Below are 24,149 nucleotides of genomic sequence, written 5' to 3' on the forward strand. Positions count from 1 at the left end.
TGTGGTGCACCACAATAAGAAGATATATGACGTATGAAAACACCAAAACAGAAAACTTTACATACCTTAGGATACTCCTCAGAGTCAAAATATAATTTGCAGCAGTCCAGATGTAGACAGAATCTTCTTGGTATTTGAAGGGACACTATAGTCACCAAGACAACGTTCGCTTAATAAAGCAGCTTTGGTGTATAGATCACGCCTCTGATGTTTCACTGCTCATCTCTCTGCCATTTAGGAGTTAAAACCTTTTGTTTCTGTTTATGCACCCCTAAGCACACCTCTGCTGTGACACGGCCTGCATGAAAAAAAATATATATATATATTTCGAATCAGATGTAACTTACTATAAAAGCTTTTATCTACTGCTCTGTAAATTGAACTATTCAGAGTCTAACAAGCTAGTAACAGAACAGGAGATAAGAAATACTAAATTAAACACAATTTGCAACTAAGGAAGTGTAAACATTAGATGACTCTTTACAGGAAGGCTGCACAAGTCACATGCAGGGAGCAGTGGCGTCTCTAGGATTCATTTTTAGGGGGGCACATGGTGGGCCAGGGACAAAAGTAGGGGGGCACATTTAACCCCGCCCTCACCGCAGTTGGACGCCACCCCTGCCGCATGTTAAGCCCCACCCCCGACACAATGTTTTTTTTGTTTTGTTTTTAATAATCCCTGGTGGAGAATTCATTATTTTCCACCAGGGATTATTAAAAAAACAAACATTTCCCTTGATATAGTGCCATAGTTGCCAACATTTGAGACATTGGGACATTCAGCGCTCCCTGTACAGTGCTGCTCTCTGTATAATACATGGCTGTGTGTATAATATCCTGGGACAGTCAGTGCTCCCTGTATAGTGTTGCTCTCTGTATAATCCGTGGCTGTGTGTATAATATCCTGGGACAGTCAGTGCTCCCTGTATAGTGTTGCTCTCTGTATAATACATGGCTGTGTGTATAATATCCTGGGACAGTCAGTGCTCCCTGTATAGTGTTGCTCTCTGTAAATACAGATCTGTTTGTGTATAATATCCCAAGACAGAGAGCAGCACTATACAGGGAACACTGATTGTCCCAGGATATTATACAGACACAGACCTGTATTATACAGAGAACAGCACTATAGTATTATACAGATAGCTGAGCATATACCCCATGTCCCAATCTCTAGACTACAAGTACCTGTCAACAGCAGTTCCCAGATGCGTGTAACAGGGCTAAAGTGTGCTGCAGCTCACACAGATGATTCAGCGGTAAAGCGCACTCGCTGGCAGAGCCAAACTGGAAAGCAGCCCTGGAAAAAAAATGTATGCCATTCCTACAGGTCAATATATATATATATATATATATATATATATATTTGTGTTAAGGGCTCATGATAGTACAGAAGATACAAACACTGATAAGTGTAGGATGGTATTAAAAGAGCAAGTCGGTTGTGGTGTGCCGGAACCGACGATGAGGTAGGCCTGTAAATAAAGAGGGCCCACCAAGAAGAAATGTAAAGAGAAAAGGAGTTAATAATGAGGAGTGGGTGGGAGGGTGATGCAGCGCTGACCTCGAACGATATGGAGCCAGGTAAGGGGTGTCCCTTAAGTAGGGAAGAGGTGTGTCATACGCCCCTCCCACAATTACAGGCCAAAAGGCCTTAATACTTGTGTTAAGGGCTCATGATAGTACAGAAGATACAAACACTGATAAGTGTAGGATGGTATTAAAAGAGCAAGTCGGTTGTGGTGTGCCGGAACCGACGATGAGGTAGGCCTGTAAATAAAGAGGGCAAAAGTAGAAAATCAAATTTATTACATACCAGCAATATACATACTTTAACCAGACATGTCTTGAAAGGCATTTCTTACTTCTTGTACCGGGTTAGATATGTATCTAGAGTAAGCCGATGATTTCCAGCGCCCTAGTGACTTGATAACATGAACTGGAATGTTTGCACTGGATGCTGTGGAGGCCGCTCCTATGCGGAAGGAGTGGCCCGAATAGTTAGCTGATTTGAGGCCCAGCTGTGTAAGTAAAGACCTGACGTGTGTCATAAAGGTGGTGGTAGTGAGTACCGAACCTTGTAGACTGAAAGTGATTGAGATGGTGGTTCGTTGTTATGCTGGGTATATGAGTCCAGTAGTTTGACGGGGCTCCACCTGTTGTGAGTAGGATAGTACTTAACCTCTACTGAAAGTGCATGTTGACTGGTTTTGGAGTGAGGCAGAGTCAAGATATAATAGTCCATGTGTTTTGTTAAGTGTGAATGAAGTAGGATGTGAGTGGACTGTGTTGTGCTGATGGCAGTAAATTATCTTGGTCTCAAGAAACCATAAACAAGGCTACGTATATGGCGGTTTTAACGATGAGGTTTGTGTTGTTGGCAAAGAGTTTAAATCTAGTAAATTGTATAAGTCTTTAAAAATATGGAAATCTATGGGTAGCCTCTGGGCCGTACGTGGGGGTTCGGATCTCTGAATACCCCTAAGGATGTTCTTAATTGGTAGGAGGACACTTGATTTGTCTGGTTGTAAAGTTAGCATGTGATGTTGGATGCCTGTCAGATATGGTTTGATTGTGTTGTATGATAGTTTGAGCTTGAGGTGGCAAAAAGAAGCAAAGCCCAACCAGGATGTCACGATGAAAGGTTGTAAGATGTTGTGTTCAGAAAGGAATCTTTAAATCAAATGAAAGCGCTATCGTAAGTTTCCCGGGTATTAGTAGACAGTGCTAATTGGGACAATGTTCTGCTATGTTGCATACTAGCATCTAGTCCATCACTAGATGGTGGAATAGTGGGGTGTTCGTGGCTGTGAGTGCGGCTGACGGGAGTATTTGACGAAAAGCCTGGAAATTAAAGCGAGACAAATTGTCAGCAGCAGTGTTACATACACCCGGAACATGAATACAAAACAAGAGAAAATTATGACATGCAGCCAGCCAAGTGAGTTTCCTCAAGAATCTCATAATAGTCAGTGATTTGGATCGGCCTTGTTTATAATGTGACAAGTTACTTGGTTGTCTGAGTAGCAACGTACAGACGAACCTGCCCATAAATGCACCCATGCCACGGCAACCATCACGATGGGATATATCTCAAACAGAGCTGAGGTAGTGGAAAAACCCTCCAGGTCCTGAAACTTCTGAAGGCCAGCTGCCCCAAAGCCATTCGTTCCTGAAAAATTGCTGCAAAACCTGTGGTAGACGCCGCGTCTGACCAAATGGTAGGTGAGGAGTCAGACAATTTTGGAAGGAACATGCTTTTACCATTCAAGGTGGTTAAAAAATTTCTCCACATAATTACGCCTGCCGTGGCTTGGGTATCCAGGGGTGACCTGTGTCCATCATGTCTAAAAGTGGGAAACATGTAAAGGAGTTGTGAGATGAAAGCCCGGCCTTGAGGTATGATGCGAATGGCAAAATTCAGTGACCCAAGCAGAGACTGTAATTCTTGCGGTTGCAAGTACCGAGTTGTATGTAGAGATTATGTTGATCAGAATGTTTTCTACCTTGGGCGTGGCAGGCTAGCTTGCATGGTGACTGAGTCTAGTATGATACCCAGGAATGTGATGAAGGTATCTGGTCCTTCAGTCTTGGTGGAGGAGACTGGGACACCCACCTGTTCGAATAGACTGATGGTTTCTTTTAGGCTACTGGGAGGGGAATATTCTCCTCGACCAGTAAGAAATCATCCAGATAATGTATAACTGTAGGGCATCTGGCTATATTTAATAAAACCAGCATAGGGTTTCGGCGAATACGTCGAAAATGGCCGGACTACTTTGGAACCTAAATGTTAAACGTGAGCAAAATAGTAGTTCCCTGCCCACTTGATACCATGCAGGTGACACAGTGTAGGGTGGATAGGCAGTAACTTGAAAGCATTGTGATATCAGTCTTACTGAGCCATGCTCCGGCCCCTGCCTGCATGATAGCCGTAATGGCGTGATCTATGGTGGAATATTGCAGTGAAAATTCCTCAGAGGGTATGAGGGAGTTCAGACTAGGAGTGGCAGAGGTGTGAGGTGTTGATAGATCAATGATAAGTCTCTGTTTGTGAGAAGATTTCCCCGTGACAATACCGATGGGGTTTGTCCGCTATGTGGTGAACGGAGGGGACTGGAAGGGCCCCCATAGGAAGTCCTCTGCCACTTCCTGGCTATGAGTGTCTCCACCGCTGTAGGGTTTGTTGTGCGGATTGTAAATTAGGACATTCCAGGATTCCGGAAGGCATGTGTATGAGGCCTGTGTGAATCCTTCTGATAGACCCGAGATAATGAATTCCACCAAATGTCTAGATGGATGATGTGGCAGTAATGTCGTAAGTACAGAAATGTTTATTGATGTTAAGTATAGTTTTGGGATACATTTTATTTGGACACAGATTTAGCATGTGCCCTGAAACAGATGGCTAGAGAAAGTGATTGCAACTCAACCAGTGCTGGAGGGGTCGCAGCGGCCGACCCAGCCATGGTAAGGGGTGTAGTGACCGATTCCCCAGGGGTGATACTGGCAGGCTAACTAGGCCTGAAAGGCGAAAAATAAATCTTGTTTTGTGACAGGTGAGGCCCTGCTAGTTGCCAAGTGGCTATGAGAGGCTCTGTCTATGAGTTGGCGCGAGGGGTTATTGAGGCCACCCGTCGTAGTGGCAGGAATCGTAGGCCTCTCGGTGATAGTAAAAGAAAACAGGGGGAGGGAGTGACATGTGAGGCCCTCTCTATAATATTGCGAGGCGGCTAACTCACGTGTGGCCCGATGGCGTTTGCCTCCGAAACGTTGAGGCGGGGTGTTGGCCTCGCGGACCACTAAACGATAGGCAGAAATGCCAAGAAGGGAGGTACCTATTTGGGCCTATACCCCTAACTTGCCAGTACTCTATGGCCTAGAAGAATGAAACGTATGTGAACTACAACGTGAGCAGGCTTACGTACCTGGTAGTATGTATGAAGTTTTGAGATTCGACAGGTATGAAAACCTGGATAAACCTAAAAAGGGATAGAGTGAGAATGGATCCTGTGAAACCTGTGTAATCTGTATAGGCTGGGATTAGGGCTTCTAGCAGTATGTGTGGGAGGTGTAAAATCTATGAGTATGATAGTGACATGACTGCCCATGCTTGGTGACAAGCGTTACGCTGAGTCCGATACCTGGCAGCAGGGGATTGGCCGTGTAATGTGTATATATGGAAGGTGATCAGATGATATGCATGTCACTAAACTGATCTGGGAATGCAAGGGACTTTTTAATGTGAAGTGACAATATGCAGAATCATAAATGTTGCTGTAAAGTGACGTATGAATGTATGAACCAGAACGTGTGATTCAAAAACCGAAAGTCTTGTGAGACGTATATGCCGTGTTCTTGAATACTCGTGTTACGTCGTCTGAGTGTGTCAAGAAAAGGCCTGAGTTTGTAAATGCCATGTGAAATTATGTGAAATGACAATCTATGCAGAAAATGTTGTAACGTGACGTATGAGTGGTTGAACCAATGCGTGTGATTCAACCCGAAACCCTCTGTGGAAGGTAGGACTGTGTTCTTATATACTCGTGGTATATCGTATGAGCATGATAAGAAATGGCCTGAATAGTTAGTGCCATGTTATCGTAATGTACATGGTTGTAATAACATCATATCTCCATTATACTCTTTGTAAATAGGACCGTGTCCTTGAACTCGTGGTATGTCGTACGAGCATGACAGAAAAAGGAGCCGTAATGTAGGCTAACCATAACAGTAATATACATGTAATATCTGCATTGTAAAATAAAATAACTATTATTATTAAAACCATATATATATATATATATATATATATATAATAAGCAAACTGAAACAAAATAGACAACCTAAGATCGTGTAAAATAAGTATTTGAAAGTTTAACCGATTACTGTGCAGGAAACGTATGATTGGTTGGATCAGTACGTGTGATTCAACCCGAGTATGCATGAAAAGGAATTAAATCCTTGTGTCATGGTTAACAACAAAGAAATGAGGCCTGTAACGTAGGCTGATTTAATTGTAATGAAATGGATAATTATATAAAAAAAAAAAACTCCAGTAAGCGTGGGAGTCCAATGTCTATACAGAAATGTTAGCTGGTTTCATACCCTTGATGTAATAAGTGATACCTTAAAAATAGCATGAAAATGGTCTGTCTATTTAACCAAGCAACTTTTTAACCAAATGTAAATACATGAAATGATGAAATGTAACTCACGAAAAAGATCTATGTGAATACATAGCAGAATAACCGAATCTTAGTATGAAGGGAAACAGAAGTTAGCATGAATAGCTTAACCGTATGCATTTTAATGCGAACAGCAATCGTGCATAGAATATACTATGAATAAGTGCCGACCAGAAAACACAAACCGAAATGACAATCGTTTAAATGAAGCAAGGTTGGTTTTTACATGAAATGCAATAATGTCTCAGAAGCCTGTAGTACACTGAATGACCGGTAGGGGTCAGTGTGTAGGTGAAAATGCAGTGGTTCGATGGTTTGTACATGAAATGCAATAATATCTGAGAAGCCTGTAGTACACCGAATGACCGGTAGGGGTCAGTGTGTAGGCGAAAATGCAGTGGTTCGTTGGTTTGTACATGAAATGCGATAATGTCTAAGAAGCCTGTAGTACACCCAAAGACCGGTAGGGGGTTTAAACGAATGATATGCATGAACATGCAATGGTTTTAGAACAGACTTAGACAAAATGCAGCCGTAAAGTGAGGACCTGACCCGTGCATGGTGCCGTGGGACTGATGCCTGGCATAACGGGTAGGTTGACTTACAGTTTGTGAGTCACTTGGACACCATCCACGGCGATGGATTGAAGAAAGAAGGTGGTAGGCCGGAAAAGCCTGTGGCTGGATTCCTGACACAGCTCTGCTTAAAAAACCTCATGGAGTAATCAGGTAAAATGGCGTCTGGATGACCCGGAAGTGGAAATGATGCAGCGCTGACCTCGAACGATATGTAGCCAGGTAAGGGGTGTCCCTTAAGTAGGGAAGAGGTGTGTCATACGCCCCTCCCACAATTACAGGCCAAAAGGCCTTAATACATATATATATATATATATATATATATATATTACAGTGAGCACACAAGCTCACTGACATGCGCAAATAGGCTCACTGACAGACAAAAAACTCTCTGACTCGCACACAGGCTTACTACAGACAAAAAACTCACTTGTATAAACACAAGGCTCACTACAAAGAAGTTCAGGGACACACACATGCTCAATAAATAGAAGCTCACTGACACACACAAGCAGTACAATCTTAACAGTGTTAAGGGCCCCCGGGCAAAGCAGTGCACTGGGGCCCTTCTGTGGTGGAATATCGGTAAAAATAAATTTAGTAGGCCGAGATTACCACGTGGCATGTGTACGTGCATATGCTGACGTATCGATCAGTTGGTTGCACGTGGCAAGATACGATCAGTAGTGTACGGAGCATGTGCGAGAATACTTGATGTAGTATTCCCCTCCTCCATTGTGCTGGACAGGCCATGCGGTCAAGCAGGAAGTTAATTCTTATTTGTATTGATTGGTCAAGAGAATGTGCGGGTGGAGCTTGATATGGGAGGAGTTATGTGCCTATATAGGGAGCCTGCACTATTGTCCGGGGCTCAGAACTTGCTGTATTTTGGTGACATTAGTCCCTCTGAGTCCCGATCGGTGAACCGAATAAAGAATCTCTTCCTTCCTGAAGAAACCTGTGTCCATCTCTCTGTGCTTGGCTTCCGTCAGTTTCTCCGGTATCATTTGGTGCATTGGCCGGGAAGCTCATCGTTCAACGGTAACTGAGAAGCAGAGGCGTGAGACGGTCTATCTTTGCCCACGTTCTCTACGGCTGCACCCCTGAACTTCTGCGTGGACCTCCCTTCGTCTCGGCGCCACTGGTTTGTTGTCCAGGAGATCATCGGCCTCTACGTAGTAAGTGCTGGGGTGTCCCCGTCGATGAGTGTGAACTCAGGTTCAGGAACGAGGAGGTAAGACGACCGCTGTTTTAGACGGCGGACCCACTAGGGGTATACCGATTGTGCGGTAGGCCCATAAGGGGTTAAATCTGTGTATGGAATTTGCCTCCTCTGTCGGAGGGAAGGAGCGAAGGCGCACCGCTCAATCGAACGCTCTTTAGTAAGACCGTTTGATTTGGTTTGGAGTCAGGCGGGGTTCTGTGTAAATAGCCCTAGCCGGACACCGGTGTCTTGTCTAGACTAGCGTTCTAGGGTGTACAATTTGTTCGCTAGGTCGGAGGGACCGGGAGACTAAGCAGACTCTGATGTACATTATCGTTTGCTAGATCTCAACCTATCTTGGCTAAGTGGGAAGGCGTGTAAATTTGGAACCCACTAGACTATTGATAGAGTAGAAAGACTAAAAGGGTTCTGTTGTAAATTCCGCCCTCTAGTTCACTATATGTGGTGCTTGGGCAGTGTGGCTAACCAAAACGGATGTAGATAGTTTTAGGTAGTCCATCAAGGTACTGGCCAATAGTTTAGTTGGGATTGTATATGTGTTAAAGATTGTTAGTAAAGTGTATATCTTGTTAGATAGCACGAGCTCAGCCGTCTAGCGAGAGTGTTAATAGTGTGTTGCTGTATTATAGTGCACAGTACCATAACCCTGTATATTTACTGACATTGTATATAAGTACTAATCATTGTCGTCTAATGCATGTCTAACACCATAACCACTAATAATTGTATTGTGACCTTAAATTGTACTTTTACCTATGCTAACCGTACTGTAACTACTATTTGTAAAAGACTATGTTACTGGGGTGTGTTATAGACGGGTAATTCATATATAGAGAATTATAGCGTGGGTGACTGTATAGTTTCGCCAAAGGGCATAATATCGATTACTTAGTGACTGGTGTAACAGCTGTGTGTGCACGGGAATTCCCTGAGTGTTCATTGTGTTATTGTGTACGTTTCACTTGGTAACTGTACCACGTGGTGCTGTTGCCGGAAGAAACGGGTGTGACTGTTGAATAGAGCGTGTGTATAGTATTCATTGTCAACAACGCTCCATTGATAAGCATGGGCGCGTCGGAGTCGACGATTTTGGATCCCTTAGGTTGTATGGTGAAGAATTTTAATAAGGGATTTAAAGTATGTGATTTTGGGGTTAAAATGTCTCCTGCACGTTTGGTCACTTTGTGCACTAGGGAGTGGCCTACTTTGGTTGCGGCATGGCCGCCACGTGGCAGTTTGGATCCAAATCTGGTACAGCGTGTACACGTGGCTGTATCAGGTAGGCCTGAACTTTACGGACAGTTTCCATACATTGATTGTTGGAGGCAGGCCGTAAACGACTTGCCAAGATGGATCCGGGTATGCCACGAGGAGCAATGTCGCCTCATGGTGGCCAGGACTTGTTTGTCCACTAGGACTATGGTTAGGCCCATTTTGGACACGCCCCCTGAGTCCGAGATCCCTATGCCGCCACCTTACTTCCCTGTAGGGGGAGGTGATACAAGTACAGGAAGTTCCACACCCACTCGCCCGTTGTCCCCATCCTCCTCCAGTTCAGAATCCACCCCTCGTCATAAGCAACCTCCCCTTCCGGCACCAGCCCCCGTTCAGTCCATCTATCCTGATGTGGCGCCACTTCAAGCTTCCGGTCAGGCTTCATCTAGCCCGGCTCGGAATATATTATTTACCGACCTTTCCCACAATAAAGCCTCTACATCCCCACGTCTTACTACCCCACGACCGGAACCCCTAACTGACGCCCCTCCACGAAGCCCTATACTAACCCGACAACTGACCGGTACCCAACAACCCAAACATTATCAGATGCCTCTTCGTTTGAATCCTGGGTCAGCCTACCTTGATGCTTTAGGTCAGATGGTGTATGCTGACCCAGTCTTCGTATATGTCCCATTCACGACTACCGATCTCTTGAATTGGAAGACCCACAATTCCTCGTATACTGAGAAACCACAAGCCATGACCGACCTGTTCACCTCGATAGTTCAGACGCATAATCCGACTTGGGCTGATTGCCAGCAATTATTAATGACATTATTTAACAATGAGGAGAGGACTAGGATTAATCAAGCGGCCATTAAAGCACTGGAGGAAGAAGCCCGTGCCTTAAACCAAGCAAATCCAGCAGCATGGGCCGCAACTCATTATCCTAATACCGATCCCGAATGGAACGTTAATGGCGCAGATATGCGTCACCTAAAAGCCTATAGAGATGCTATAATTGCTGGCATGAAAGCCGGAGGGAAGAAAGCCATTAATATGTCGAAGACAGTTGAGGTGATTCAGAAAAGTGATGAAGCGCCCAGTGTCTTTTATGACCGATTATTGGAGGCATACCGTTTGTATACCCCCTTTAATCCGGAAGACGCTGATAATTCCCGAATGGTAAACTCTGCCTTTGTCAGCCAAGCTTACGGAGATATTAAACGCAAGCTACAGAAGTTAGAAGGGTTTGCAGGAATGTCCATCACCCAACTAATGGAGGTAGCAAATAAGGTATATATGAATAGGGAATCAGAAAGTAAGAAAGAGGAAGAGCGCAAGATGCGTAAAAAGGCGGATATGTTAGCGGTAGCGATCGCAGGCGTAGATAGACGGGGCCCAGATAGAGGCGATAGTAGGTGGAATAGGGAGCCCCTGAGTAGGAATCAGTGCGCGTATTGCAGAGAAGAAGGGCATTGGAGAAGCGAGTGTCCGAAAAGAGAGCAGTACGAGAGAGACCCACCCAGGGCAGGTTATGGAAACTTTAGAGGCAGAGCGAGAGGTAGAGGAGGTCCCGGAGGGAGTAATGGTAATAGAGAAAGTGTAAGAGAGGATAGATACTATCCCGCAGCGCAAAGGTCCCGCAATAGAGAAGGTAGGGACTTTGTAGGATTGGCTGACACGGTCATGGAGGACTATTGATACCGACCGGGCTCCATCCCCCTTGGTCGAGCGGAGCCTATGGTCGATGTATCAATAGGGGGAAAAAGGAGTGCATTCATGATCGACACTGGTGCTGAACATTCGGTGGTGACTAACCTAGTTGCTCCTCCATCTGGAAGAACTATTACCGTGATAGGAGCAACTGGAAGAAATGCTGCAAAACCGGTTCTTAAAAGTCGACTCTGTACATTGGGAGGCCACGTAGTAAAACATCAATTCCTTTATATGCCTGAATGTCCAGTCCAATTGCTGGGACGTGATATGCTATCCAAATTACAAGCGCAGATTATGTTCCTACCAAACGGAACAACATCCTTAAAGTTTAATGGACCTTCAGGTATTATGACTTTATCCATACCAAAGGAAGAAGAGTGGCGACTTTATACAGCGTTGACTAGCCAAAACCCTAGGAGTGATGAATCCTTATTCAACATACCAGGAGTTTGGGCAGAGAACAACCCACCAGGACTGGCACGCAATATTCCACCTATTAAAATCGAGCTAAAACTTTGGGTTTATCCAGTGAGCCTAAGACAATATCACATCCCGCAGAAGGCTAAGAAGAACATTCAATCTTATTTGGATAAGTTCATACGGTATGGTATCCTAAAATTCTGTACTTCCCCCTGGAACACCCCATTACTGCCTGTTCAAAAGCCCGGTACAGATGAGTATCGTCCTGTGCAGGACTTGAGAGCAGTCAATGATGCGGTTGTTAGTATACATCCAGTTGTGCCCAATCTGTATAACCTGCTTGCTTTAATTCCGGGCGGGGCTACCTATTTTACAGTCTTAGACCTCAAAGATGCCTTCTTTTGCCTCCGAATTGCCGCAGAATGCCAATGTATCTTTGCTTTCCAATGGGAAAATGCTGTAACGGGCTCAAAACGCCAAATGACTTGGACAAGACTGCCTCAAGGGTTTAAAAATTCACCTACCCTGTTCGGTTCAGCTCTAAGTCAAGATCTACTGGATTTCGAGTCCATCCCAGGAGAGTGTGTATTACTACAATATGTAGATGACTTGTTGATAGCCGCAGTCACAAGGGAAATATGTCAGCAAGCAACGCACGATCTACTACACATTCTCTGGAAGGCAGGATACAAGGTGTCTAGGAAGAAGGCTCAGTTGTGTCTGCCAACTGTCAAATATTTGGGATTCCATATCTCTGAAGGTCAAAGGATAATGGGGCCAGAGAGAAAAGAAGCTGTGTGCCAAATACCAATACCCAAGAATAGAAGACAAGTGCGGGAATTCTTGGGGGCAGCAGGCTTCTGTAGGATATGGATTCCCAGTTATGCGATATTGGCGAAACCTCTTTATGCAGCTATAAAAGGTACAGAACACGATCCCTTCCTATGGACCCCAGAACAGCAAAAGGCATTTGAAGATGTGAAGAATGCTTTGATGAGTGCCCCAGCATTAGGTCTATCTGATCACACACGACCATTCTACCTATATGTACACGAGCAAAGAAGAATGGCTGTGGGAGTATTGACACAGTACTTGGGATCATGGCAAAGACCTGTTTCTTATATGTCTAAGCAATTGGATGCAGTGGCCAGCGGACTTCCACCTTGTCTAAGAGCCGTAGCTGCAGCCGCCCTGCTAGTAGCTGAAGCCGATAAACTCACTCTGGGTCAAGAACTTTATGTACGAGTCCCACATGCAGTACAGACGTTGTTGGATTACAAAGGAAATCATTGGTTTAGTAACAGCCGTATGACCAAGTATCAAGCAATGTTGTGTGAAAACCCAAGAGTGCATTTAGAGACTGTAAATACCTTAAATCCAGCTACTCTTTTGCCACAACCTACTGAAAGTCAACATGATTGTTTGGAGGTGATGGATGAAGTATTCTCAAGTAGACCAGATCTTCGTGATTTTCCCATCCAGAACCCCGATGTTCAATATTACACAGACGGCAGTAGTTATGTGAAAGAAGGGATCCGCTATGCAGGATATGCAGTAACAACGATAGACAAGGTGATAGAAGCTCGGCCACTGGCAAAAGGAACATCAGCACAAAAGGCAGAATTGATAGCACTGACACGAGCGTTACAATTGGCTGAAGGTTTAAGAGTGAACATCTACACGGACTCCAAGTATGCGTTTTTAACCACTCATGCCCACGGAGCTTTGTATAAAGAAAGAGGACTATTGAATTCAGAGGGCAAAGAAATCAAGTACGCAGCTGAAATCCTACAACTATTGGAAGCAGTATGGGAACCGAAAGAAGTTGGAATTATACATTGTCGAGTGCATCTGAGAGGAGATGGTGATGTAACCAAAGGAAACCGGATGGCAGCTAATGCAGCTAAGCGTGCCGCTGAATCAGGAAGACAGGAATATGTGGAACATATAGCTGCTCTTATACCAACCCCACTGTCTCAATGGACTCCAGTTTATACAGCTCAAGAAGAGGAGTGGTTAAAGACTGAACCTGGATAGTATTTGGAGAACAAATGGTATCAGTTAGAAGATGGGAGAATAGTTATCCCAGCATCACTAGCGGTAGAAATTGTCCAAAACTATCACAACGGGACACATTCTGGGAGAGAGAGTACAGAAGAATCTCTCAGAAAACATTTCTACATACCAAGATTGTCTAACTTAACTCAGGCCATTGTACGAAGATGTGTGACGTGTGCTAAAAATAATGCAAGGCAAGGACCAGTAAAGCCACCAGGAGTCCAGTTTATGGGGGGACTCCCTATGTCCGATCTACAAATTGACTATACAGTAATGCCTAAATCTGGTGGACATCGCTACCTACTAGTAGTTGTGTGCACCTATTCAGGCTGGGTAGAAGCATGTCCTACTCGTACAGAGAAAGCAGGAGAAGTTGTGAGATTCCTGCTACGAGAAATAATACCCCGATATGGACTACCCTGCTCTATAGGATCGGACAATGGTCCAGCTTTTGTTCATCAATGCCTACAACAACTGACTCATATGCTTGGTATAAAGTGGAGACTTCATACGGCATATAGACCTCAGAGTTCTGGTAAGGTAGAGAGAATGAATAGAACTATTAAGAACCAGTTGGCAAAAATGTGTCTGGAAACCCAACTTAAGTGGAACGTTCTTTTGCCCATAGCTCTGTTACGAATCCGCAGTACACCTACCAGAAGGATGGGCCTCTCTCCTTTTGAAATCATGTATGGGCGACCACCTCCCGTACTTGGTAACTTAAGGGGGGATTTGAGTCAGTTGGGAGAAGGAATTACTCGGCAGCAGGTTGTAGAGTTGGGTAAGACTATGGAGGAGGTACAGAAATGGGTACAAGATAGATTACCTGTGAATATTTATCACCCAGTTCATAGTTACCACCCAGGAGATCAAGTGTGGATTAAAGAGTGGAATAATGTACCGTTAGGGCCCAAGTGGAGAGTTCCTTATGTTGTTCTTTTGTCTACCCCTACAGCGATAAAAGTGGCCGAAGTGACTCCGTGGATACATCACTCCAGGGTTAAACCAGCAGCAGTCGATTCTTGGCAAGTTACATCAGATCCAGAGAATCCCTGCAAGATCCGGTTAAAGCGCACGACTCAGTCGGAGTGACGAGGAAACCTTGTGGATTACAAATTTTATTGTTTTATTGTTTCTTTCATTTGGTAAGTGAGTGAGAAGGCCATAATAAAGCCTGTCTGCTCACCGACGTGTAGTTTAAAAGTCAGGAAAAGTCTCGAAGGGACCCCTGTGAAGACGAGCAGAACTCCATTCCCTGCAGCCCTTACAACCTGGAAGCTGAGGTGCCATCGCACGGACGAAGACTGAGGATGCCGACGAAAGATGTGCTTATGATAATGTTTATTTATATGTATTTTTATATTCAGGAAGGTAGAGGTACCGACACTCCTAGCTGTGAGGTATGCATTAAGACTACAAGAACAGGTAACCATATTTCCCAAACCCTAATTTGGCATTCGCAATATGAGTGTAAAGGTGATGTGTCTAGGTGTAGATACTTAAATTTAGAGTATAGTGTATGCCAACTAGGGGTAGGAGAACCTAAGTGCTTCAATCCAGAGTATCAACCCCATACAATTTGGTTGACTCTCAGGAATGGAGATCCTCAGGGGACCCTAATAAATAAAACGATATTAGAATCCGTACATTCTTCGGGTGTTCTGCTATTTGATGCATGTAAGGCGATATCAAGTGGTAGAAAGCCGTGGAATGTATGTGGGGATCTTAGATGGGAGAGAACGTATGGGTCTTATGATAAATATATTTGTCCCAGTAGTAAAAATAAGTATGTGAGTCCTAGATGCCCAAATAGAGAATATAATTTTTGTCCATATTGGTCTTGTGTCGGGTGGGCAACTTGGGGACAGACAGCAGACAAAGATATGATTGTGACTAAGTTGCCTACCAATCCATACTGTAAGTCTATGGAATGCAATCCAGTCCATATTCTTATAAATAATCCTGACCAATTCTTGGATAGATATGGTAATTTATTTGGGTTTCAAATATACGGGACGGGTTTAGACCCTGGGACAGTATTGTTTATAGGGATAGAGACCGATACGGTAACCTCCCAAACTCATCAGGTATACCATTCCTTTTATGAAGAGATGAGTATAGATAATAAGATCCCCCATAACGCTAAAAACCTGTTTATTGATTTAGCTGAAAGTATTGCCGGTAGTCTTAATGTTACCAACTGCTATGTGTGTGGAGGTACTAACATGGGAGACCAATGGCCTTGGGAAGCAAAGGAGGTAATGTCCGGTTCTGAGGCAGTTGACTAATTAATATCTTCACAAGCCGATTATCAGATGAGTGTTAGAGGTAAATCTGAGTGGAGATTAAATACCTCCATCATAGGTTATGTTTGCATAGCAAGGAAAGGAATGATGTATAATACTTCTGTAGGAGAATTAACTTGTCTAGGGCAAAAAGCTTATGATGATGATACAAAGAATACAACTTGGTGGTCGGCTTCAAATGTCTCAGAACCATCTAACCCGTTTGTAAGATATGCCAATTTAAAGGACGTGTGGTTTGATTTATCCATCACATCTAGTTGGAGAGCCCCAGCAAATTTGTACTGGATCTGTGGTAAAAAGGCCTATTCGGAGTTGCCACAGGACTGGGAAGGGGCATGTGTGTTGGGTATGCTCAAACCATCCTTCTTCTTGTTACCTATTGAAACAGGTGAGACTTTGGGTGTTAAAGTGTATGATGTGAATCATAGGAAGAAAAGGGGACCCATAGAGATAGGCGCCTGGGAAGATAATGAATGGCCTCCCCAGCGTATTATAGATTATTATGGGCCAGCCACATGGGCAGAGGATGGTACCTTTGGATATAGAACCCCAATTTATATGCTCAACCGTATTATAAGATTACAGGCAGTGGTTGAGATTATTACTAACGAGACCTCACAAGCGCTCAATCTTCTAGCGAAACATAATACCAGGATGAGGACAGCAGTGTACCAAAATAGATTAGCTTTGGATTACCTATTGGCAGTAGAGGGAGGTGTATGTGGGAAGTTTAACCTGAGCAATTGCTGTCTTCAAATAGATGACGAAGGGCAAGCAATAGCTGAGCTTACTAGCCATATGGTTAAACTAGCGCATGTGCCTACTCAGGTATGGAAAGGGTATAATCCAAGTAGTTGGTTTGGTAGCTGGTATGAGCAGTTTGGAGGGCTTAAGGCATTGGTAGGCGGAGTCCTACTGATTCTAATGTTGTGCCTACTCCTGCCATGTCTTATCCCCTTAGTAGTTAGGTCTGTGCAAAGCCTGATAGAAAATATAGCAGAAAGGAAGGCTGCAGCACAGATAATGGTCATATATAAATATAAGGCTCTAGATCAAGGAGAACCAATGCAGGAAGATGAGTGTTGAGGGATTCACATCATAGGAAAAGTCTGGTCTGGTTCATGGTAACCTGAGGTGTATGCAAACCAAGGTTAAGTGATGCCTCAAGTAATTGTGAAATATCAAGAGGCATCAAAGGGGGGAATGTGGTGGAATCTCGGTAAAAATAAATTTAGTAGGCCGAGATTACCACGTGGCATGTGTACGTGCATATGCTGACGTATCAATCAGTTGGTTGCACGTGGCAAGATACGATCCGTAGTGTACGGAGCATGTGCGAGAATACAGGATGTAGTATTCCCCTCCTCCATTGTGCTGGACAGGCCATGCGGTCAAGCAGGAAGTTAATTCTTATTTGTATTGATTGGTCAAGAGAATGTGCGGGTGGAGCTTAATATGGGAGGAGTTATGTGCCTATATAGGGAGCCTGCACCATTGTCCGGGGCTCAGAACTTGCTGTATTTTGGTGACATTAGTCCCTCTGAGTCCCGATCGGTAAACCGAATAAAGAATCTCTTCCTTCCTGAAGAAACATGTGTCCATCTCTCTGTGCTTGGCTTCCGTCAGTTTCTCCGGTATCACTTCCTACACAACAACTCACAGGAATAAAAATTGTAATTATTGCTAGACTGCTGAGTACATACACGCAGTACACAAATACGAACACCGAGAAACTTCTGAATACACACACACAGATGTTGCTGAATGCACACAGGCTGATTTATACACTTACACACAGACTGCTGAGTCCACACACACACACACACACACACACACACACAGACATACAGACTGCTGAGTCCTAGATACAGACACACAGACTGCTGAGTCCTAGATACAGACACACAGACACAGACTGCTGAGTCCACACAGACTGCTGAGTCCACACAGACTGCTGAGTCCACACAGACACAGACTGCTGAGTCCACACAGACACAGACTGCTGAGTCCACACAGACACAGACTGCTGAGTCCACACAGACACAGACTGCTGAGTCCACACAGACACAGACTGCTGAGTCCACACAGACACAGACTGCTGAGTCCACACAGACACAGACTGCTGAGTCCACACAGACACAGACTGCTGAGTCCACACAGACACAGACTGCTGAGTCCACACAGACACAGACTGCCGAGTCCACACAGACACAGACTGCCGAGTCCACACAGACACAGACTGCCGAGTCCACACAGACACAGACTGCCGAGTCCACACAGACACAGACTGCCGAGTCCACACAGACACAGACTGCCGAGTCCACACAGACACAGACTGCCGAGTCCACACAGACACAGACTGCCAAGTCCACACAGACACAGACTGCCGAGTCCACACAGACACAGACTGCCGAGTCCACACAGACACAGACTGCTGAGTCCACACAGACACAGACTGCTGAGTCCACACAGACACAGACTGCTGAGTCCACACAGACACAGACTGCTGAGTCCACACAGACACAGACTGCTGAGTCCACACAGACACAGACTGCTGAGTCCACACAGACACAGACTGCTGAGTCCACACAGACACAGACTGCTGAGTCCACACAGACACAGACTGCTGAGTCCACACAGACACAGACTGCTGAGTCCACACAGACACAGACTGCTGAGTCCACACAGACACAGACTGCTGAGTCCACACAGACACACAGACACAGACTGCTGAGTCTATACACACACACAGACACAGACCGCTGAGTCTATACACACACACAGACACAGACCGCTGAGTCTATACACACACACACAGACACAGACCGCTGAGTCTATACACACACACACAGACACAGACTGATGAGTCTATACACACACACAGACACAGACTGATGAGTCTATACACACACACAGACACAGACTGATGAGTCCATACACACACAGACTGCTGAGCAGAGGCGGCTCTAGACTTTATGAGGCCTTAGGCAAAACTCAAACCTGAGCCCCCACTAACAAAAAAGTGTCACATATACACATTGATGCACAGTTTACCTGTGTATGTGCCTGAGAGTGTGTCTGACAGAGAGTATCCTTGTGTGTGAGAATGTAGGTCTCTGTGAGCATGTTTGCGTTTTTGTCACTGAAGTGTGTTGTGTGTATGGCGGGTGATGGTGTGAGGGGGGTGATGGTGAGAGGGAGAGCGGGGTGATGGTGAGAGTTAGCGGGGGTGACGTGAGAAGGAGGGGGGGTGACGTGAGAGTGAGGGGGGGTGACGTGAGAGTGAGGGGAGTTGACGTGAGAGTGAGGGGGGGTTGACGTGAGAGTGAGGGGGGGTTGACGTGAGAGTGAGGGGGGGTTGACGTGAGAGTGAGGGGGGGTTGACGTGAGAGTGGGGGGGTTGACGTGAGAGTGGGGGGGTTGACGTGAGAGTGGGGGGGTTGACGTGAGAGTGAGGGGGGGTTGACGTGAGAGTGAGGGGGGGTTGACGTGAGAGTGAGGGGGGGTTGACGTGAGAGTGAGGGGGGTTGACGTGAGAGTGAGGGGGGGTTGACGTGAGAGTGAGGGGGGGTTGACGTGAGTGAGGGGGTTGACGTGAGAGTGGGGGGGGTTGAAGTGAGAGTGGGGGGGTTGACGTGAGAGTGGGGGGGTTGACGTGAGAGTGGGGGGGGTTAATGTGAGAGTGGGGGGGTTGACGTGAGAGTGGGGGGGGTTGACGTGAGAGTGGGGGGGTTGACGTGAGAGTGGGGGGGGTTGACGTGAGAGTGAGGGGGGTTGACGTGAGAGTGAGGGGGGGTTGACGTGAGAGTGAGGGGGGGTTGACTTGAGAGTGAGGGGGGTTGACGTGAGCGTGAGGGGGGGGTTGACGTGAGAGTGAGGGGGGGGTTGACGTGAGAGTGAGGGGGGGTTGACGTGAGAGTGAGGGGGGGTTGACGTGAGAGTGAGGGGGGGTTGACGTGAGAGTGAGGGGGGGTTGACGTGAGAGTGAGGGGGGGGTTGACGTGAGAGTGAGGGGGGTTGACGTGAGAGTGAGGGGGGGGTTGACGTGAGAGTGAGGGGGGGGTTGACGTGAGAGTGAGGGGGGGTTGACGTGAGAGTGAGGGGGGGTTGACGTGAGAGTGAGGGGGGGTTGACGTGAGAGTGAGGGGGGGGTTGACGTGAGATTGAGGGGGGGTTGACGTGAGAGTGAGGGGGGGTTGACGTGAGAGTGAAGGGGAGTTGACGTGAGAGTGGGGGGGTGATGTGAGAAGGAGGGGGGTTGATGCTGAGGGTGGTGAGGTGGTGAGGGGTGAGGCGGTGAGGGGTGAGGCGTGAGGCTGAGGGGGGTGGGGGGTGAGGCTGAGGGGGTGGAGGGTGAGGCGTGAGGCTGAGGGGGGTGGGGGGTGATGCTGCGGATGGTGAGGGGGGTTATGCTGAGGGTGGTGAGGGAGGGTGATGCTGAGGGTGGTGAGGGAGGGGGGTGCTGAGGCTGGTGGGGGGGTGCTGAGGGTGGTGAGGTGGTGAGGGGTGAGGCGGTGGGGGTGAGGCGTGAGGCTGAGGGGGGTGGGGGGTGAGGCTGAGGGGGGTGGAGGTGATGCTGCGGATGGTGAGGGGGGTTATGCTGAGGGTGGTGAGGGAGGGTGATGCTGAGGGTGGTGAGGGAGGGTGATGCTGAGGCTGAGGGTGCTGGGGGGTGCTGAGGCTGGTGGGGTGGTGAGGCTGAGGGTGGTGAGGGGGTGAGGCTGAGGGTTTTGGGGAGGGTGGGGAGGCTGGGGAGGCTGAGGGTGGTGGGGGTTGCTGAGGGTGGTGGGGGTGCTGAGGCTGAGGGTTGTGGGGTGGTGGGGAGGGTGGTGAGGCTGAGGGTGGTGGGGAGGTTGAAGGTTATTGGGGAGGGTGGGGAGGCTGGGGAGGCTGAGGGTGGTGGGGGTTGCTGAGGGTGGTGGGGGTGCTGAGGCTGAGGGTTGTGGGGTGGTGGGGAGGGTGGTGAGGCTGAGGGTGGTGGGGAGGTTGAAGGTTATTGGGGAGGGTGGGGAGGCTGAGGGTGGTGTGGGGTGCTGAGGCTGAGGGTGGTGTGGGGGTGCTGAGGCTGAGGGTGGTGGGGGTGCTGAGGCTGAGGGTTGTGGGGTGGTGGGGAGGGTGGTGAGGCTGAGGGTGGTGGGGAGGTTGAAGGTTATTGGGGAGGGTGGGGAGGCTGAGGGTGGTGTGGGGTGCTGAGGCTGAGGGTGGTGTGGGGGTGCTGAGGCTGAGGGTTGTGGGGCTGAGGGTGGTAGGGAGGGTGAGGAGGCTGAGGGTGGTATGGAGGCTGAGTCCATACATACAGACACACAAGCTTCCTCACTAGCAGACAGACAGAGACACACACACAAGCACATTAAGCCTACCTGTCACTGGAGGTGTTGCTGGGGGTCAGCCATCTTCCATGCTTTTCAGCAGCAGCATGGGTTGCTGCTTAACGGCGGGGGTGGGGCTTGCGTGTGGGAGGTGGGGCTTCGTTTGGGGGCGGGGCCTTGCCGGGGAGCCTGTCAGTGCTCCCTCCGGCCCCAGACAGCACCTGACCCAGCGCTCCAGCTGCTCTGCCCTGCATTCCCTCGGGCTGTCACAGGCTGTTACAGCCCGAGGGAATATAACTTAAACACATAGCCAGTCGGTTGCTGGCATTTGGGGGGACCCAAGGGGGGGGCACAGCATGATGTAGGGGGGGCCATGGCCCCCTCTGCCCCCCCCCTAGCGACGCCACTGGCAGGGAGGCGTGCATAGGGCTGCACTAACAATGTGATATAACTCCTAAATAGCAGAGAATTGTGCAGTAAGGCTGCAGGAGCATGATCTGTACACCAAAACTTCTTCATTAAGCTAAAGTGGTTTTGGTGACTATGGTGTCCCTTTAATCACTTCAATAAAAATGTATAAAAAAACAACATAGTGTCAAACCACATACAAATAACAATAAAATAAGGGATAACATTGCACTCACAAACATAACATTTAAAAAGTTGCATCGTAAGGTACAGAAACCCTTCTACAGTATATTGCAGCAGTCTCCAAGCACAGGTTCCAATTAGAGTCCTCCCTGATAGAGGAAATATCACCAAAAGTCTGCAGGGTGTTTGTTTTCCTCTAGTTGGAATAACAGAGAATGCTTAATTGCTGCAATATAAAGGATCTTAAAAATGTGAGTGTTATAAAATTTATAATTCCAGTTATCTTTATATACAAGCTGTATTGCCCCATTGTGAGCATGCTATCTTTCAGAAACAGACTTGGTATTCTGTTAACCCCTTAAGGACCAAACTTGTCATGTGTCCTTAAGGGGTTAAAGGGTATATATATTTTCTATTATGTATTCACCTATCTATGCATAGTCACTTATATGGTGATATACTGATCATAATAATTTATGTTTCATGCTCTATCCATCTTTTGGTGTTTTTTGATTTGGCGGATTAGATGCCCATGAAATATTACTGACAGAGCTAAAAACTGGACTTTTAATGTGCTTGGGCTAAGGCCTTTGTCGAGACCAACCTGTCGGAATTCCAAAATATGAATGTGTGGCAGATTTTCAAAGTTAATGGAATTTTCTTTTGCCCAGTTATTAAATGTGTTCCAAAATTAATAATAACACAAAGAGGTAGAGGATTTTCTTGACATGTGAAGGGAGTTCATAACATAATCTGACAGACCTTGATTCATGATGGATTCCCTTTCAAAAGCCAAACCCCCAGGTTCCAATTGGAGGGGTGAGGGGGGTTGCTGGACCCTGAATTAGAAGATTTGTCACCTCTGGTAGTTGCCAAGGGGAGGCTTGAGACATCTTTAGAAGGAAAGGATATCATGGTCTCCTTGGCCAGATGGGAATGATGGCAATAACTGTTCTCCCTTCCTTCCACATTTTCTTCAGGATTCTGGGAATTAGAGGCAGAGGAGAGAACACATATCCCAGATCAAATTGCCAGATTTGAGAGAAGGCATCTTGTCCGGGGGCTTTAGAATCTGGTTTCATGGAGTAGTACTAAGTAACCTGGAAATTATTGTGGTTGGCTATGAGATAGATCTGAGGTGTACCCCACCTCTCCAACAAGGATTTGAAAATTAATAGATTTAAGCTACATTCACCTAGGAGAATGTGAGTTATGCTCAGATAATCCACTAGGTAAATTTCTGGTCTTTTAAATGGTGTTGAGCTTAGGACATTAGAGGAGTACTTGGAGGAGTTGATTATTTTTTGTGCAAACTTGATGGCTTACATATGCTGCCACTGTCCTGTTGTCTGTCCTGATTATAATCCTAGGGCTCTTGATGACGTTTCAGTTTCCTGACTGCATAAGATATGGCTCTTAACTCCCAGGTTCAAATGTAGAGTTCTCTCTGCTATATTTTATTATCCCTGAATCCACGTTCTTTCTGTGTGTACTCCCCGTTATGTCAGACTGGCATCCATGGTAATTGTTTGCTAAGATGTATCTTCCAGAGGAAAGACCCTGAAAAGATACATTTGTTGTAGCCACCATCTTAGTTTCTTCACCCGATGAAGAATGCAAATGGATTGGTTCCAGTCGGATCTCTTGTAGTTGAACTGATCAGGAAGTTCTTCTGAATCAGTCTGGAGTTCCATTGGGACCAGCGAACAAGACCAATCATAAAAGTCAGAGAACCCAGCATGCTCATATAGGTCCTCGCTATTACAGCTTTTTTTTTGGAGTATTTGAAGAACCTTCTGTTTGATTTGAGACAATCTTTCAGGAGATAGATTTCGTTTCGAAATCTATCATGTCTATTAAAGTTCCCACTGTTCACTGTTTGTTGTAAGGGAGTTATTGAGCTCTTTTCTTTGTTAATTATGCAACTGTGCTCCTGAAGACATGACAGTGCTTGATTAGTGAGGGACACAGCTTTCTTGAATGTAGGAGCAATGATCAGAATATCGTCCAGGTAGTGAAAAATTGTAATGCCTTTGTTCCTGAGAAAGGCTACGAGGAAGATGAGGAGTTTTGAAATGGTTCTGGAAACAAGGCGTAAGCCAAATGGAGGCCTTTGTGTGCTTGCCTTGGGTGGCCGCCGGTTTGTATTACCGATCACCCCACTTTTTCGTCTCCCGAACAGTGCCGGACCACCATGATACTCCAATTAGAACGTTCACACCTCCTAACAAGGTGTGAAAACTGCAGACTGCAAAGGAACGAGCGGCGCGTCCCACACCTGGGTGGCTGCCCGTTCTTATTGATGAACGCCCACCAGGGGGAGCATTCGTCTCCCGAACGGCCTGTGTACATGGACTTGATGGCGGTGCCAAAGATCACCCTACGCGCTCCCAACAGAGCTATTGTCACGGTTCTCACCGCGGCAGACAGACGGCCAGACGTGGTCATCCCAGGAGTTCCCAACAGGTGATTTGAACAGGGGAACTTTGCAGTCCTGGTCCTACTTCCTACCTCTGAGCCACAGCAGCTTTGTTTATTTA

Source organism: Pelobates fuscus, chromosome 1 (genome assembly GCF_036172605.1).
Source record: "Pelobates fuscus isolate aPelFus1 chromosome 1, aPelFus1.pri, whole genome shotgun sequence".
NCBI classification, from domain to species: domain Eukaryota; kingdom Metazoa; phylum Chordata; class Amphibia; order Anura; family Pelobatidae; genus Pelobates; species Pelobates fuscus.